Below are 20,294 nucleotides of genomic sequence, written 5' to 3'. Positions count from 1 at the left end.
TGGGCAAAACCCCTTGAGCTTTAAAATTACTTCCAGTTACTGACTTGAGTTTCATTTAAAAAAAAAAAAAAAAAAAAAAACCACTCAATGAGTTTTGACACGGGGTAAGACAGAACTTCCAGCAATCGTAACGTTTAAGTAATGCAGCATTCTCGGGGTCGATGATTATGAAAACCACAACATCGGTCAACTCTGAAAACGTTGAAGATGCTCTCCGACCTGCTGTCTTCACGAGGGTTACTGTCGCTCTGATAAAACACCATGACCAGAAAGCGAGTTAAGAAGAAAAGATGTATTTGGCTTATACTTCCATATCACTGTTCATCATCCAAGGAAGTCAGGACAGAAATCCAAACAGGACGGGACCCTGGAGGCAGGAGCTGATGCAGAGGCCATGGAGGGGTGCTGCTTCCTGGCTTGCTCATCATGGCCTGCTCGGCCTGCTTTCTTATAGAACTCAGGAGCACCAGCCCAGGGAGAGCACCACCTACAAGGTACTGGGCCTTCTCCCACCAATTACTAATTGAGAAAAGGCCTTACAGGAGGCATTTTCTTAACTAAGATCCCCTCCTTTCAGATGATTTAGCTTAACGTCAAGTTGACATAAAATTATCCAGCATACCTGCAGTACCAAATATTCAGTCAAGATTTGATGCTTGCTTGCTTTTTCCTCCCTCCCTCCCTCCCTGCCTTCCTTCCTTCCTTTCATTCATTCACTCCTTTCTCTCTTTCTCTATAGTTCTCTTCTGACCTCGAACTCACCAAGAAAACCAGTCTAGCCCCAAACTCACAGAAATCCACTTGCCTCTATCTCAAAGTGCTAGAGTGAGAGACATGTTCTTTCAGGCCCGAAGAGCTTTAATTCCTCGTGTATGTATGTAATAGTGTGCTTGTTTTCAATACAAGGTAAAGCTGTATTTATATCAAAGAATCATCTTTAAATAAACACCCGCCATTATCAGTGACTATTTCACTTGTAAGCTGTCTTAGGGTTTCCGTTGCTGTGATAAACACTATGACCCTAAACAACTTGGAGGGGATAGGGTTTATCTCGGTTTGCAGTTCCACGTTCGGGTATCACTGAGGGAAGTCGGGACAGGGACTCAGAAAGGACAGAAGCCCAGAAGCAGGAGCTGATGCCGAGGCCACAGAGGGATGCTTCCTACTAGCTTGCTCTTCATGTTCTTTCCAGCTGGTTTCCTACAGCGCCCAGGACCACCAGCTCAGGGGTGATGCTGCCGACGGTAAACTGGCTTTCCTTTATCAATCATTAATCAAGAAAACACACGTGGGCTTGCTTCCTGCACTAAAGGAATCAGCCACACCCCTTCACTCAGAAAAGCATGAAAAAGAGCCGTATAATTACCGACAAAATGGTTCCCTCTCTCAATCGGAATCCATAGGTCTAACCGAAAGGAGCATCTGGGGTTCCTCAGAGGTAGGAAATGGCCATGTGTTGGCCTGCTCTTAGGTGGTGTTGCCATTTGCCAGGTGCCGCTGTACCAAACAACTTGTAAGATTTGAAAACCTTAACAGAACAGGGAAAGTGTTTAAATAAATAATGGCTCGAACTCCTCCCCCCAAAATATGATGAAAACCGCTACTCTACACATTCAAGTTCTTCACTCAGAATCCTAACTACGATGAGTTCAAGAACTCCACATCTAAAGATCCACGGAAGATCGTCAACTGACTTCTCATCCAGAACTGTGAGACCAGCGTGGGATGAAGCACCGACAAAGAACACTATACCCAGAAAACACATACACTTCAATACCTGACAGAAATCAACTCATTTCTGAGGAAAACTGAATTTATCTGTAAGTGACCTGAGCTAAAAGCAACTGAGGGACTGAAGAGGGCTGAGATTCAGTGGCTAAAGTGCTTGTCACAGAAGCACGAGGTCCCCACACCCACATAAAACCTGACAGACATGGTGGCTTGAGGTGGAGACAGGAGACAGGAGTTAGCTAGTTAGGTTAATTATATCTGCAAGCTCTAGGCTCTGTGAAAAGTCCTGCCTCAGTAAAGAAAGTGGGTGACAAGTGAGGAAAACACCTATCCTCTTTCCTGTGCATACGTGTACAAACAAAACACAGGAACATGCAATCCACACATGCATACCACACATATGCAGAAAAAGCTGAAGCAAAAGGATCCTGGATAGTAATTTAAATCCACATGAAGGGAAGCTTACCAAAAAGCATTGGATGGGAATATACGCAGATGATACAAAGGGACTTTTGTTTCTAATTCTCTTTTCTTCTCTCTGGTTTTAAATACAACTACATAAACAACAATTTGAGTCTGTGTTGATACATAAAAGCAATGAATAAAAAATGTGCTGTATCTGGTTGTAATAGCACAAACGAAGGAGACATTTTCATTCCTATGAGAAAGAAAAGATTCTGCATGCTATTAAAAATTAATTTATTAATATGAACTACATTGTTATAAATTAAAAAGCAACTTTAATCTACAAGATGAGTAGTAAGAAAATAACTAAAACTGTTGGTTAAGCAGTAACAAGGAAAATAAAATTACGTACTAGGAAATAACAACTTAACACAATAAAAGGCAATGACAGAGACAGTAAGCAGTAACTACACTAGACGTAAATAAATTAAAATTCCAATTAAAAGGCAACAAAGATTAGTAAAACGGATTAAAAAACACAATCCAGTCATTGTGATCTATAAGATATTTTCTTTAAAATTGAAAAGTCACTTTGAATACTTTAGGGCGTGCCTTCACAGGAATAAAAAACACTGGGAAGGGGTAACCTCCTCACCCCCAGGGAGAGAGAGAGAGAGGAAGAGTGGTACCTGAGAGGGAAGGAAGCATGAAGGAACTGGCTGCAGACTCAGGGCAGAGGGAATACTGTGGGTGCTGGGACCTGTGATCACGACAGGAAGAAACTGAAGCATGATGGGACTGTCTCCAGGCAAACAGACATAAGGCAAGAGGGTTGGGCGCAAAGCCACAAGCTACTTGGGTTCCTCCTCCTTCTCGTTGCCTTTTCCGCTTCCGCTTCATGATCTTCGTCCCTCTGCGTGCAGGAGGCAGCAGAAAGCCCGTCGTCTAGGCGCTTTCCCTTAACTGAATCGCTCTGCCTCATGCTCTTCTGGTGGGTGATCTCACGCTGGTTACTGCGGGTCATCTAGTTACTGCGGGTCATCTAGTTACTGCGGGTCATGGTAACGGCAGCGGCTCTGTTGCATCCCCTCATTCTGGCTGATGTTATAAGACACACTCTTATAACGTGTGTCTTATACAACCAGGTTGAAGGTAAAGAAAGAAGAGGAGGAAGAGGAAGGGGAGGAGGAAGAGAAGGAAGACGAGGAAGAGGGAGAAAAACCGCTTAGCAAACTAATCCAACAAGACCTAGAGTGACTATACTAATATCTGACAAAAAGGGCTTTCACACGAAATCAGTTTGTAGTGATAATGATAAAAGTAGTGTTGCCTTTACATTTTAAGAAAGAGCAGTGACCGTAAATGTAATTTGCACCTACGAATAGAAACCCTAAGTACAGGAGAAGAGGAATAGATTAATCCAACTGTAGTTGGTAATGCCACTACTCTGTTTTCAATAGGCAGAAGATCGGCAAGTAAAAACAAGACAGAAGAACCTTAGAAACAAATATGGCCACGCGTGGTGGCATATGCACCCACAAGCGTGTGGCCTGTGATCCCAGCCCTAGGGAGGAAGAAGTTGAAGGGTCATCCTTGGCCACATAGTGAGCTGGAGGGCGGTCTGAGCTACCCAACAAAAGTTAACGAAAAGAGTTCTTGCAATTCATCACTATAAAAACTAATGACCACTAAAAGCGACCCAAGAATTAAAATGGACGCTTCTCCAAGAATATGGAAAGCGGCCAATAAATGCAATGCAAATGCAAATCTAAAAACGCAAATTTTTAAAATGTTTTTAATCATACACATCTACAGACACAGACCGTAGTGCACGTGCAGAGATCAGAAGACAACCTGGGGGAGGGGTCAGTTCCCTCCCTCCACCTTCGCCTCAAGATTGAACTCAGGTGCCTTTACCTAGTGATCCAGCTCCTCAGACCGGAAACAGATGCTTTTAAACATAGACAATAATCAGTGTTCGCAGGACTGTAGGGGAACTGGAAGCTTGGGGCATCGTTAGTCCGGACGAGAAACAGCACCATTGCGTTGGAGAGCAGCCTGGCTGTTCGGCAATAGCTGCCCTCTGACCTTCCTGCTCCAGACCTGGGTAAACACACCAGAGAAACGGGAAGACATTTTCACACAAAGGCTTGTACGTGAAGCAATGTCCTCTATGCCTCAGAGGTGAAAACAACCCAAATAAATATCAACCAGCGAAGCAATAAGCAAAATTCGATATTTCCAAACTATGGAATATTGTTCCATCATTAAGGGGAGTGAAATTCTTATTCTTGCTATGACACGGATGAACCCAACATGCTATACTACTTAAAACAACCAAACCCAACGATCTCCAATCGTGTGGCTTGGTCTGTATGAAATATCCAGAGTTCACAAATCCACAGGACAGTGAGTAGAAGTGATGTGAGGGAAAGCAGAGGAGAGAGTGTCCTAGTTATAAGGTTTCCTTTCAAAGTAATAAGCATCCCAGCATTAACAATAATGACGGTTGTACATTTGTAGACATACTAACAACCACCGGGCTGTTTGTTTGAAAGAGTGGATTTTCTATTTCATGGGTTACATTAAAAAAATTATTAAAAGGAAAACCACAAAATTGAAATAATGACCTGAACACATGAATTTACCCAAGTCCTTGCTGTGGAAACTGGTTTATACCCTAAATCTCGACTTTTGAGTCAATATACTTCAAACTAAGTAATGATGTAACAGAAGACAAAATCCTCCAACTGTAACTAAGCTTTAAGAAGTAACCCAATGTGGGCTCCAGGAACAGTGAGACTCTCCGGGAGGACACCGTGATTTCCATCTGCTCTGTCTCAGAAAACAATATTAATGGAACTAGTTCTTACATTCATTATTATAAAAAAAATTAAACATCATTAAAAGGAAGCAAAGACTAAAATGGACACTCCTCCAAGAGTGTGGGCAAACGGCCAACAAGCGCAGTGGAAATGCAGATACAAAGTAAACCAAAACCCTTACACACGCACGCACACTCTCTGATGGGCACTACAGCATACATAGTCTTATTCATAAGATCTACTCACAGCTTCCGGTGGCTGCTGCTGGCACATTTGTTGTCCCCAGACGGGAAGTCGTCAGCTCTTGGAAGCCCTCACTAGCTCTGATTCTTTGCATTAGTTCTTTTCAATTTAAAGCGTCATAGTGAGGTTAGCACTGCCTAGGTTAAACGCTTACTCGACATCATTTCCATTGCCTGTCACAGTACATGGGTCCAGCTTTCCCCAAGACCAATGGGCCAGATAATGCCACAGAAGGGGGGGGGAGGGGAAAGAAGAGGAGGAAGAGAAAGAAGAGAAGGAATGGAAGGAGGAGAAAGAAGAGGATGAAGAAGAGAAGGAGGAAGAGGAGAAGGAAGAGGAGGAGAAAAGGAGGAACAGGAAGAGGAAGAAGAGGAGGAAGGGAAGGAAGAAAATGACATCAATGCACAATGCTTTTTCATGTTACGATCAATGTATAGATAAACTAAAGGAAATCTAACTCCTGTGAATGGGAATGGAATTTAAACATTAACACTCAAAATGGAAACAGAAGAATGCAGTGGAGAAAGACTGGAAGAAGGAAAAGTGGGTTGTAAAGACAAAAGAGCACGAGAGAGCATTTCCATCTGGCAGCCACAAACTGGGAGGTTCCCTCTGTGCCTCTACACATGGGGACTTTAGTGGCTTTCTCTTTTTTCCAGTTGGAAAGGACAAGGGGAATTTTTCTATAACTATGTGAGAAGGATGATGAAGATACTTAGCTGTTATGTAAAGCAGCTAATACATGGTGTCTAGAACTCACAGCTTAATCAGAGTTATAGGGGAGGGAAAACAAAAATAAGCAGAAAGAGAAATATACCAAGATGGCGGACTCTTTCTTTCTCTCTCTCTGCCCAAGAGCAAAGGCATAGAAGGAGGGATTAGAGGGTTTGCTTTCCACCATCAGCTCTTACACACACACACACACACACACACACACACACACACACAGAGTCACACACACACACACACACACACACACACACCTTTAAAGTTCACATGACACTTCCTCCATCTTTCCATATTGGTTGGGAAGTGTTCTTCACTAATATTTACAGGTTAAGGTTTATATATGCTTGGATTAGTTAATGCTTTTTTTTTCATTTAACTAAAAGTTTTTTTATTTTTTATTTTCAGGAAAACCTCACATCTTGATCATTTCTAATTCAAGCTACTTGATAATATTGTTGTCTTGCTTAAACTAAGATCAAGTCTCTCAAGGTTCCAGCAGTCTCTCAAGATCAACAAGATTCCAGAATCCTGTTTTGGCTTCAGTAGTGCTGGGGAAAAGCCTTCTAGAATAACTTTTTTTTTGTTACCTTATTTGTTTAAAAGGACATGTATGTAAAAATGTGCATGTGTACAACCTATATTTCAGCACCTGTGTCACTCAGAGTTGCAGAAGTACCTCTCTCAAACTCTGCACCCTTCCTCCATGCTCCTTCACCTTTGATCTATATCCCTGTCCCTAGCATCTGCTCTCAGTCCTATTCACTGGAGCAACTTCGAGGGATCATGTCTGCCCCTGTAATATAACCTGGCCTCCCAGTGCCTGTTTGGCAATCATAAAGCACTGCTTAAATTTCAGTGTGTTGATGCAAGCCTAGAGGTGGAGACAGGGGGATTCAAAGTTCAAGGTCTAACCTGGGTGACTGTGAACTTTGACTCAAAAACTAATCCAACCAGTGACCAGAAATGAGTTAAGGACCAAAGCACATGCTGAGACCAGTACTGGCTCAGGGGCCGAAACAAAAGGTAGTCCATCTTGGAGCCATTAGAACCAGATATACCCAGAGGCGCACAGCGAGGCCTGGAGCCATACACACAGCCCCCAACTCAGGGCACCCAGCCTGTGTTTATTCAAGAGCAAGCACAGCTGATCTACCACTGAGAGCAAGAGTCAGATCTCAGAGCTGAGACGCGTCTCAAGTCAGGCCAAACCCAACATCCTGTGGCCTCTGGCTTTGATATAGTACAGCCGTTAATTTCTATTTGTTCTCCTTTTGAATGTAATAAACGCTACCTTTTATCTTGCTGTGTGTTTTGTTTACACTTGGTGTGGATTACTAACGGGGAAAGTCCCATGGGCCAAGGTGGTGATGACGTTCATCACCACGGAGAACCCAGAGGTAGAGTTAAAAAGGAAACTGAGGCCATGTGGTGGGGGGTAGGGGCAGCAGGATGGCAACATGGCTTGTTTTACAAGCAGGAACAATTCTCCGCTGTTTCTACAGGAAACTGAGATGTGAACATTTCAGGAAGGAAGTAGATTAGAGCAGGAAGTTGAACAGAAACACTGTCCGGTCCAAATCAATGGTGCGGTCCCAGGAGGCAAGGGTATAGCACAGCAGAGTCCCAGGAACAGGTCGGTAGAATAATGTGGCAGAGTTATACACTCATCACACCCGTCTCCCACCAATGTCAGGCGCACAGCCGAGCCTCATTTCTGGCCCCTTGCCGTTACATGGGGCTATAAATGAGTTCTGCTCACAGCAGGTAGAAGAGAGGCGGTGTCCAGTCACAGCCAGGACGAACCTCCCACAGGATGTTAGTTCTGTATGTTCTTTGCTTGTCTAGAGCAATGCTGGAAGTCAGGTATAGGAGAACTTAAGGATATGATTAGAGAGTAGGAAAGCCCACCTAGATTTTACATCATGAAAAAAAAGTTTTCTCATATGTTGCGAAGCGTGAGATTTAGGAGTGTGTGGCAAAGGCTTGTCTTATGTCATTTACTTTTATGAATTGAAGCGAGGTAGCTGGGGAGATGGTCCCCTTACAAAAGTACATGCCAGGCAGACAAGAGGACCTGAGTTGATCCCCAGGATCCAGTGCTGGTAGTCTCAGTGCTTTGTAGGGGGATACTGGTGGATCCCAGCTTGCTGCTCAACTAGTCTACTCAGTGAACCCTGGGCCAATCAGCATTGCCTCCTCAAAAACACAAGGTGTATGGCACCGATGACCTCCTCTACACACCTGTAAGCACACATGCACAAGCTTATGTACGTACAGATGCACACAAACAAGAAATGTATACATACACGCACCCGTATGTATAAAAGCAGTATCAAAATGATGCTCAGGGAAGCCAGGCCAACCAGTCACCCATGGTGCATGCTGCTGCAGCTGAGGTCTTCTCTTCTCACACCTTGTGTCCCACATACTATCTATGGTCTGGCTTCTTGGAGCAGCGATCTACACGTATTTTTCCCCACTTCCTCGTCTCCCACTCGTTCCTCATTCCATATGGTCTACATCATGCTCCACGCCCTACTGAAACCACCTATGACTCTCCACCTGGCATGTTCAACCCAACGCTCCTTCTCACAGAGTGCTTTTCATCCAGTGGTCACCGGCAGATTTCAAGAAATGCTACATTTTATATTTCCTGGAAGAAAAAAATACCTCTGTTGCTGAATTCCTTTCTAGTGACTCAGGCCCTGCTCTGTAGAGCCATTTGAGGGATTTCCTTCCCAGATTCTGGATTGGACAAGGGTCAAGATGGTGTTCGGCTGCATAGAACACTGTAGGTAGGAGCTCAGGTTCATAAGGTCTGGAGTGACGGGCCTCTTGTCAAGCCAGTCTTCCCTTAGAAGTAGGAAGGCTCCCTGTCTGGCAGTAAACCTGACACTACCTGGACGAGAAAATATGTTGGCTCCCTGAATAGACACTGCTTCTGTCACCAGCCTCAGCTCAAGTGCTCTGACCTGGAGGACACTGTCATCTCCCTAACTATTGTGCACCCAGTTTCACAAGCTCATGGGAGGCCTTCCTCTGCTCACGAACAACTCCGTCCTTTTTGAGCTCAGGAGGCAAGGAAATTCTTGTTCTCCAGACTCAGTCTGTGCCTGGGCTGGAGAAACACACTAACTCCTCCCACCAGGGCATGTATTGAGTAAAAGCATATGCAGAGCACTTTGCTTTTCTGGAACTCTCTGAGCAATTCAAGTTCCACTGAGCTTCATGACCGTTCTCGGTTAGTTAGTTTGCTTACGGGCTCTTGATCAGCCGTTCTCGGTCCTCTCTGGTCTACATACATATCCATAACTTACCTTCCTTTCCTTTCCTCCCCTCCCCCACTACATGCAGGTATGTGTGCCCATGAAGGACAGAGGGCAAGGCTAACTGTTTCCCTCCGTGTCTCCACATCTTACTTTCTGAGGCAAAGTCTCTCACTAAACCTAGAGCTCACTGATGGAGAAGATTAGCTGATCACTGAGGCCTGGAGACCCTGCTGCACCTCTCCAGGGCTGGGACGACAGGTGCTGCCCACCAACTACTTCACACTGGTTTTAGGGCATTTGGACTCAGGCCTAGCGAGCATTTCCCAACTGCACATTCTCTTCAGCTATCTTTTTGTTGTTGTTGTTGTTGTTGTTGTTGTTGTTGTTGTTTCTAAAAGAATTTTTGAGACATTTTGGACACGTGTAAATGGAAACCTTAAAACCTTTCTCCTTAGTCCAAACAGTTTCCAGGAAAGAACTTTCTAGCCTACTTCAAGTATCAGTATCTTAAAATACAACCACCACAATCCCACTCTTAAACCAATTGGAAACTTTTTTAAAATAGCCATGTGTTATAGCCCACTCCCTTCTGCGCTTAAAAATACATCAACGGCTCTTGTTTGATAGCTGGAGTCGCACATGGCTCCTTCCCCCTCTATTATATCTTAGTTCCTTTCAGATAGAATTTAGCAGTGTTGTCTATATTATACTTTACGGTCTTTTATAGGTCATTATCTGCAGGGTGGTATTCATTAACATGTTCTCTTGCCAGAGCTGGGGAAATAACTCAGTACAGTGCTCGCCCTGCAAGCAGAATCTGAGTTAAGATCCATGCAGAAAAATCTGGGCACTCTGGTGTGTGCTTGTAAAACCTACATTAGAATACCACAGGGGAGGCTAAGGCAGGCTGACTCCCTCGGGATTGCTGTCCAGCCAACCCAGCCTACTTGCCCAGAGTCAGACCAGTGAGAGACCCTGCCTCAAAAACAAAACAACAAAAAAGGACGGTGCTTGGAGGGCAACAGGTGAAGTTGTACTTTCACCTCATACACATACATACATATCTCATGCACATACATACATACATATGTCCATACACATCTGAGCACACACACACAGATACTCGTGAACACACATAAAAAGTTCGTTCTCAGTCCTAGCTTTAAGCCTCAAAGTAGTAAAGATTTTCTCCCCAGATTGTGTTTTATTAAAATAACCATGAATAAATATACAGCAAAATGAATGTCTGCAACTGTTATAAATCTGTTACATAAGTATCAAACGTAACAACAGAACTTCCCCACCGCTTGATTGAGTATAATTTATACCCAAGAAAATCCTCCCATCTCAATTGTATAGTTAGGGCGTTTGGGTAATGACACTCAGTTATGGAACCAACACTACAAACGAGAACAAAATATTTAATAATAATAATATTAATATTAATAATAATGATGATAATAAATTTCCCAGTTCTAGGCAGCCACATATGTGTTTTCTACCACTGTGGTTTTGTCATTAAAAGTAAAATTTGGAGGCTGGAGAAACGGCTCTGAGGTTGAGTACTGCTCTCGTAGAGGACCCAAATTTGATTCCCACACTCCACATTGGGCAGCTCAACTCTAGCTCCAAGGAATGGGACACCCTCTTCTAGCCCTCCCCTGGCACCGGCACACATGTGTACATTTCCTCACAAAGACACACATGTACACAGAGTGAAATAAGACAGAACTTTTAAAGAGTTTAAAGTCAAATTGTTACGGGATCGTATCTTCATTTGATAGAGCCATACCAACATAGGTAGACAGACATACAGATAGATGGATAGATTCACATCCTCCCACGGCTTAGCTATCCGCTGACAAAAATGTTCTTGCTGCTAGAATGAAACAGGGCTCGCCATTAGCTTTGCTCCTCTTTTTCATGTTTGTACATGTGAATTCTGAGAACTTTTATTCATGTAAACAAACGGAAGGGGAAAATAAACATTTTTGTTTGTTCCATGGAAATGTCTCTGATTTTTTTTAACCTCTTTGTGAGTCAGGTCAAAAATCACATAGTGATTTAGGATCATATACTATTGGAGGGATTTAATAGCTGACAACCCAGGAAGGACCCCCATTTTGGTTTTGTTGGACGTGCAGAGCTGAAAACCATTTGGCTAGCAGAGGGTTTGCTATTTGATCGAGGGGAAGGGGATACTTCTTATAATGAATCCAAATATTACCAGCTGCCTTTTGGAAGCCTTGAAGGGTTTTTACCCTTCAGAATAACTGAATTCAATGCTGTGAGGTAAATCTTTCTCTTGGAAAGAAAGGCAATTGGCACAGGATAAGAAATGGAAGCTGAAGGGCTGGGGATGCAGCTCACTTGATAGAATGCTTGCCTAGAAGTTTGGAGCCCTGGGTTCCATCTCTAGGACTACATAAATAGTGTGTAATGACACACGCCACTAATTCTAGCACTTGGAAGGTAGAGACAGGTGGATCAGAAGTTCAAGGTGACCCTTGACTACTATATAGTGAATTCTGGGTGGCCAGAGATGTTCCAGGACAGCCAAGCTACACAGAGAAACCCTGTCTTTAAAAAAAAAGAAAAGAAAAGAAATAAGGCTGGGCATGGTGGTGTATGCCTTTCATCCCAGCACTTGGGAGGCAGAGACAAGAGAGTTCAAGGCCAGTCTGGTCTACAGAGCTGGTTCCAGGACACTCAGGGCTTCACAAGAAACTCATTCCTAAAATAACCAAATTAATTAACTAATTAATTAAGGAAATTGAAGTTGAGAACCTAGAAATAGGTTTGCTAAAATACCCAGCTCACATAGCCCTTTGAGTGCTTGAAACACCTTAGCCTAGTTTAAAGGCCTCTGCTTTCAATAGCTAGGACTAGCTTGGGTTCAGCCTAGGTCATGATCGTCTGCGTACAAGCTACTATACAGATGGAATATATATTGTAAATATACCACACCTTTGATAAATTCTTTCATCCTTCATATGAGAATTAAGATTCAATGAGGTGAATCTGTATTCTCCCCAAACAAGGAAAAGCAAAAGATTTATTCTATGCCTTGCTTTGGTTGAACACAGATTTCTTAACAGAAAGAAAATTAGTACAAGGGGTCCCAGGATATAACTTAAGCAGTACAGAGCTTGCCTAGCATCCACAAGCCCTTGGAGTACCACAAAATGGTAACAATGTTACAATAAAATACAAAATAGTAACAGTATTAAAATAAAGGTTAACAGAAGCATTTATGTAACAGGAGCCAAAATAACTGTCAGCTAAATGACACAAAGGATATTTCTTCATTAATTTTAATAAAAAGCATAATGCATTTATAATTCATGCAAGGGCACCATATCCCACTTCTAATGGAAATGTGAAAGCTTTAGAATTAGTCGGCCGAGAAACAGATAAATCCATCCATGGTATCTAAGATCCAAAACAATTTGATTAATAACTATCAATGATGTCAGGATTATTCAGCCAGAAATAAGAGGTCAGGCACGTAATTTCCTCGGCTTCTTTCCTGCAATTTAATTGCACACAAAAGAAAAGAGCAGGAAGGTTTCCCCGTCCTTGGTTGGACTGTGCCTTTACAGCCATTTCCTGCCCTGAGTGAAATGTCTGTGGGACACAGTGAGGTGCTTGTCTCTTAGGCTCTACCAAGCTTAAGTAAGTGTTGTATATCACAGACTCAAAGCAAAAGGCATGTTGGTGTAATCTGAGGTCCTGTGCAACCCAAGTTCACAATCTTATTAATTATTTTCTGTAGAGGGCAAGATGGTGATGAAGCAAGTCTTTTAAGCCCCCCACCCCAGTCTAGTCTTTGGATCTGATTTATCATCTGTGGAGGTGTCTGGGCTGTTTGTCTTGTTCATCCTCACACAGAGAGCAAAGCCTTTCTTGCCTTTATTGTGTTTATTACTCTCTATTCCAATTCTGTTGCTTGGGTCATCTTGGGAGTGCGGAATCGTAGCTTCAAGCTTTTGTTGGTCAGTAACAAATGATGCCTACTCTGCTCCACACACACTGCCTGACATAGTACACACATGTAAAAATGCCACCAACGACCGAGGAGCTTTGGTAAGGGAGGAACTGATTACGAAACATATTTCACCCTTGAAGTCTTTGATTCCAGTTCTTAAACCAAGAATGATGGTTATCAACAGAGTGAAGCACAAGTTTAATTTTAATGAAGACGCCAAGGGCAACCGAGGGTCTCTGGGGCTCCCTGGAGTTCAAGCATCTACGTGTGGAGCTGATTCTGAAGTTCCCAGGTCAGCCTCTGAGGAGTTCATTTCTGGAGTACAGAGCTTACCAAACTGAAAGAGTAGGGTGCAGGCATAAAAGAGGCTCTATGCTCACTCCATTTCTGTTACAGTCACCTGCTCACACAATATCCGACCTCACTTCTTAATATTATTTTACTCAAACCAGTGACAGTAGCCAAGTGTCCATTATTCCCTCCTTTGCATGTTAGGTAAGATCAGGGCACCTTCAGTGGCACCAAGAGGATATAGGTACTATCAGTGTTTCTGAATGTAATAATTTAGAACACTGTAAGCAATGTTTACTGGGGAAAAAAATCAAGCAACACAGTGGTATAGAGAAAGAAAAGCTACGTTTCTCTTAACGTAGCTACTACCCCATAGGGATCCACTGTTGGGCTGGTGAGATAGGTCAGAGGGTAAAACACTTGTGCTATAAGCATGATGGCCGGAGTCATGCTAACAAATTAAATCAATAAAAAGCCAGATGCAGAGGTGACTGTGAACCCAGTACTCCTGCAGCAGGATGGTACACAGATCCAAAAGAATTGCCTAGAAATTCAAATGCCAGCTGCCATAAAGGTCAAAGGGTAGCAGAACAGAAATAAGAGAGGCTCCCAACCAAAAACATAGTGGAGGGGAGAACTCACTCCAAAAGCTGTCCTCTCACCTAAACACACAGACAGACTGACAGACAGACAACCACAGACACAGACAGACACACACAAACACACACAAACACACACAGAGAGAAACAGATACAAAGACACATATGCACAAGAGAGAAACAGACAGACAACTACAACAGGCAGACACACCGTCAACTATACACACAGTCACACAGACAGACAGATACAAAGACACACAACTATATACACAGAACAACAAACACACACAAGAGAGAAACACAGACAGACACACCATCAGCTATACACACAGTCACACAGACAGACAGACACAAAGACACACAACTACATACACACAAGTAGACACACAAACAGACACACAGCTACACACACACACACACACAGAGAGAGAGAGAGAGAGGTGCTCTCAAATTTAAGGGAAAAAAAGGAATCTATTATTAAGAATTCGAGATAAACCAGGCTTGGTAGCAGGTGCCTTTAATCCCCACACTCAGGAGGCAGAGGCAAATGAATCCCTCTGAATTGGAGGCCAGGCTGGTCAACATGGTAAATTCAAGGCTGCATAGTGAGACCCTCAATAAAACAAAAGAAATAAACAAAAAAATGAGTTAGAGGCATATCATTTTATAAAATCTCTATGCACTTTTAAATACATACGTCCCCACACACCAAATATATGTTGTTGTCAAAGCCCTAATTTGAAGCCACCAGTCACACTGTTCTGTGGTTTAGGTAGTATGCTTTCGAGCCCATTTTGTGTCATTACATAGACTCTAACTTCATTTTTAGGAGCTGAATCATTTCCAGATATATTATACTTTCTTTCCATATTTGGGTCATTTACAGTATGTTGATAATTCAAACAAGATGGAGACCTCGTTGTACATACATTTCTGCATACCTGTCAGAGTTTCCTTAGTAAACATTGAAGGAAGAATCACTGATCATTAAATACCCACATCAAAGTTATGGAGGACTCCCTCACATAGCCCTGAATACCTCTGCTTTTTCAACTCTCGTTCCTTTGTTTTTATTTTTGACATTTTTTTGCTTGTTAGATTTTTGAGACAAGGTATCACTATGTAGCCTTGGATGGCTTGAAACTCACCACTGGTATGGAACTCAGAGATCAGTACCTACCTCTCCTTTCTGAGTCCTGGGCTTAAAGGCATGAGCCACCACTCCTAGCTTTGATCCCTTGCTTTTCGATAGTCTATATATGTTAGTGGTGTGTGTCCATGTGCATGCACATGTGGTGGTTTGAATGAGAAGACCTTCCACAAACTCATATATTTGAATGCTGATCCCCAGTTGGGGAGCTGTTTGGGAAGGATTAGGCGTGTGTCAGGTTTGTCTGTTGCTATGTATTGTAATGCTAAATACCGCCACTCCCCACCCCTCCCACCCCTGTCCCAGGTCTGTTTGCCCCTGCAGGGATGAGGAAATCCTCCTGTAGGCCAAGTGATGCTTTGTACCCTTGCTCCTTAATTTAAATCTATTGGTTGAATAAAGATACCCACAGCCTATAGCTGGGCAGAAGAAAGGTAGGTGGGGTTTCAGTTCCTGGACTTAGGGTCTGAGGGTAGATGAATCGTAAAAATCACAGTCATGAGGGCTGGGCAATTGGAGTAAGAGCAGCCCAGGAGGAACATGGCAAATTTTAGCTTGGGGTTATTGAAAGGGAAGTAGACAAAAGAGCCATAGAGGGTTGATATCTGCCCAGCCCTAATGCTGTTAAGGCCTATTATAAATGTGATGGTTTTGGAAACCTTTTATCTGGAAACTGAATCATCAAAGGCTGGGTAGAAACCCCCAATTAATATTAAATATTGACCACGACGGGTGTGGCCTTGGTGGAGGTGTGTCACTGGGAGTGGGCTTTGAGTTATCTTTCTCTGTGCTTTATGCTTGTGGATCGGATGTAAGCTTCCAACTACTGTTCCAGCACCATGCCCGCCTGCCTGCTGCCATGCTCCCTACTGTGATGGTAATGGACTCACTGTCTGAACTGTGATCCCCAATAAAGTCCTCCGTCTATAAAGCACCTTGGTCATCGTGTCTCTTCACAGCAATAGTAGAGTAACTAAAACATACTTGTTTCATGTGTAAGAGCATATGTTCATGTATGTGCACATGCATGTACAGAGCAGAGGTTAACATGGGGTATCTTCCTCCCATGCTCCCACTTTACCTCCCTGCAGCCAAATCTTGTAAATTCAGCTGGGCCGGCTAGCTAGTTGACCCCTTGAGTACTATGGAAACGGGTGGGCCAGCACACCCAGCAAGCTTTTATTTGGGAACTGCTGGGATCCAACTCTGGCCCCCATCCTAGTATGACAAGCAGTTTATCCACTGAGCCATCTCCGTAAGTTTTTTATTTTATTTTCCTCCTACAACAGTCTTACTACGTAGCCTCAGCTGGCCTGGAACTCATAGAGATGTGCCTGCTTCTGCCTCCTGAGAGATGGGCTTAAAGCTGTGCGTCACCTTGCCCAGCCTCTTTAGCCCAAGAAAGTGAAAAAATGTCTCAAAGTGGAAGATGCCTTTAGCCTTAGAGGACTGTAGTCCTTGCTGAGCTGGGCTGTCTACACCCTGGAGGGCATAGACATCTCGGCATGACTTAGTTGGTGAATCAGGCTCGGGGGCTCACATGAGCACTCGGGTACCAGCCGCGCACGCAGGCATCTGAAGCTCGGCTGGGCGGGTAGGAACTGCTTCTAAGCTTACTCGCTGGCGTGACCCGTGACCAGGAAGCTACAGTTCTTCACCACAGGAGCCTTATATCTCTCTGCTCCTAATAAGGCGTTCCACAAAGAAGTAGGCTGAGGGAGAGGACAGAAGCCATGATGGCATTCAGAGTCTTATCTCTGGATGGCACACGTCGGCTTCCGTTGCATCCTATTAGTCACATGGGCCAACCCTGGTGTTACCATGGGAGCGGTTGCTTGAGGTTAAACACCACCAGATGAGGCTCATTGATGGCCATCTTGGAAGCCACTACCAGGCAGTTGCAAACACTGTGACAGCAGCAATATCCCACACATACTTTTAGCTACTACTCTCCTCCTTGAGCAAGAAGAAACAAGCCATATTGACGAGAGGAAGGGGACCTGGTCAGAAGCCCCCTTAACAGCTGAGTGCCTATGTCTTCTTATTTCATTGAAAGCATTCATAGACGACCCTCAGAGAATAACATCAGAGAGCATTATCTGAGCTCCTCGGGGGGCGGGGGAGGAGGAAATGATACCTACAACTATCTATTTAAGTTAACGTTTAAAAAGAAAATTGGCCCATGCCTAAGAATTTTAGCACTTGCTTATGCTGAATAAAATAAGCCTGCAGCTTAAAAACGTCCCACCAATTTTATTTTTCCAATGTGGCTAGGACCCAGCCTGGTGCTACTTGTTCTCCTATTCTCTAAAGATTAAACTATTAATTAATTATCTATACTTCCTTGCATGTGCTCAAACAAGTCCTAAAAGGGTTGGCCTAAATTCTGCAGCAAACAGCCAACAGACTCAAAAGGACGAACACCAATTCTTTTACTAAAAGGAAGAAAGTAAAATATTAAAATAAGACCAGAATGTTGAGAGTCTTTGAGAGGAGAAAATAACCACTTTAACCTCCATTGACTGTGAACCAAAGACCCTCCACGCTGATCATATATTTACCAAAAGAGACATGGTTGTGAATAACAAGAGGGAAGTGTTCTGTTTTGAACACTTTAGGACACATAAGTGAATTTAATGCAAATACTGCTTAGGGTCATATTGTATGCCAACTCTTTAATCAACAGTAAGTAACATGCTGCTCAAAATCTGAGCTATCTAACAGGCAGCTCTACCCTTTTCTCAGTCTGTCTAGTCCAACCCACTCCTTCCTTTCCTTCCCACTTACTGACCACTCTCTGAGGAGGGGTTTTTTTTTTTTTTAGCTCTGTTGCTTATTCAAGTCTTGCTCCAACTGATCACAGCTGCTCTGACTGTCACCAACGGTGTGCCAGGAGCCGTCATGGGCATTTCTGCTATGTGGCCTTATTTCTTCACTGTCACATCTGTCTATGTGAAGCTTGAGGAAGCTAACCAATAGAGCAGATTTCCAGTGTCAAGGTGGACAGGATTATCAATCAAACCCAGAGCTGTGTGGCTCCAAACCTGTGCTCGGTCTTCCGTATCACTCACTCTTTCTCAACAAGGAGCTTGATGCAAACAGTTAGGAAAGTAGAATTGTGTGATTGTGTCTATTTGCACATGTGTGTGTTGTATGAGTGTGTGGTACGTGTATGTGTGTTATGTGTGTCCATGCCTGCATGTGGAGGCCAGATGAGCACATACATGTAAATGTAAGCCTTAAATAACACAAGAGCTGGGCTGATACTGTTGTTGGAGTCTACTTTGCTATTGATAACCCTGAGTTATTACTTTCTATGTGCTATGTTTTACCTGGGCTGTTCTTTTTTTTTTTTTTTTTTTTTCCTCCATCTTTATTAACTTGAGTATTTCTTATTTACATTTCGATTGTTATTACCTTTCCCGGTTTCCAGGCCAACATCCCCCTAACCCCTACCCCTCCCCTTCTATATGGGTGTTCCCCTCCCCATCCTCCCCCAATTACTGCCCTCCCCACAATAATCACGTTCACTGGGGGTTCAGTCTTGGCAGGACCAAGGGCTTCCCCTTCCACTGGTGCTCTTACTAGGCTATGCAATGCTACCTATGCGGTTGGAGCCCAGGGTCAGTCCATGTATAGTCTTTGGGTAGTGGCTTAGTCCCTGGAAGCTCTACCTGGGCTGTTCTTAACACCGATTGGCCAGCCCACAGGGCCATGTTCTCTTGACTCCTAACTCATGGCGGTTTCTCCTTCCTTCTTCTCCTCAGCTCCAAGCCCTTGAAACCTAAACCCCACCTATATCTCTTCTGCCCAGCTATTGACTGTTGGCATCTTTATTTATCATTCAAAAATAACTTGGGGGCAGGGTCACTTAGCATCTATGTGAGGTGCAGACTCTCCTGTCTCCAGGGCAACCTGTCTTGGGAGGCTCAGATTAGCATCAGAATACAGCAGCGGTGGGCCAACCCACTCTAACCCTCCCATCTCTAGCACCTCCAATGCTGGGGTTAGAGGGATGCAAGGCCACACCCACCTTTTGACTTAGGTGTCAGGCAAGCATTCTTACCTAGCGAGCCATCTTCCTAACCCAGAAAGTACAACTTTTACACAGCTCAGACACCTCATCTCGGTCATTTTAGAATCTTAGACATTCTATGTTCCTAAGAATTTATGGGCCATTTGTAACTTTACTTGAACATGAAGGTCTTGCAAAGCCTTGGGGGCAATGGTGAGGGAGCCATGACAATGCTCCAGGTGGCACAGCACAGAAATCTCAAAGGACCGTGCCTTAACATTATATTTACATAGCAAGTAGATAGAAGACTCATGTGGTACAAACACTCACCAGCTTACCACAGGCTGTCAATGGTGGCACTGCGGGTCACCATCGCTCACAAGGATATTTTTAAATGTCTTGCCGTCGTATTGGGGGTGCGTATGTAGAGTCCCTCTCATTAAGTGACAGACAGGAGACATGAAACCAACTCTGCATATATATATATATATATATATATATATATATATATATATATATATATATATATACACAGAGATTAAGATGGACGCCGTGCATGAAATCAACATAACCAAACCAAGATGTGCGAGCTGACCGTATAAATGGGTTTTTCTACCACTAGCTCCCACGGTAATGATTTCATCTCAGCAAAACAATACCATCTGTTGCGCTGAATGCTAATTTTAATTTTATGAGTGTTGAGGTTTCTGCTAATGCTGAAGATGTTTTCATTTTATAATTGTATGAAGTGGCAATAACTCTGTGTCTGGCTTTAAATATTTAAACACATGCGTTATCAGAATCTCCCTATTGTGGGCCGGGTAGATGGCTTGGTGGGGAAAGGGCTTGCTATGCAGGTGTGATGACCTAACTTTGGTTCCCCAGAACCCCCATAGCTGGGCATAGTCAAGTGCTGGGAGCAGAGCACTTTCACCCTCTGATCTCGAGAGAAACCGGGAAGGTTAAGCATGCAGGATTGCTCTTCCAAAGGGAAAGATGAGAACCCTGTTCTTCCACCCAGACAGCTGAGGATTGATCGACAGCCTGTC

The 20,294-nt window shown here is 43.6% G+C and overlaps 1 pseudogene; it reads right to left on the bottom strand.

Moving 5' to 3' along the window:
• Positions 1 to 2,987: 2,987 nt before the first annotated feature.
• LOC116884024 lies at positions 2,988 to 3,160 on the bottom strand (annotated as a pseudogene).
• Between the last annotated feature and the right edge of the window lie 17,134 nt (positions 3,161 to 20,294).

Source organism: Rattus rattus, chromosome 14 (genome assembly GCF_011064425.1).
Source record: "Rattus rattus isolate New Zealand chromosome 14, Rrattus_CSIRO_v1, whole genome shotgun sequence".
In the NCBI taxonomy this organism is placed as follows: Eukaryota; Metazoa; Chordata; class Mammalia; order Rodentia; family Muridae; genus Rattus; species Rattus rattus.
The sequence above is the reverse complement of the archived record's forward strand: the minus strand, read 5'-3'. Positions and strand labels throughout refer to the sequence as shown.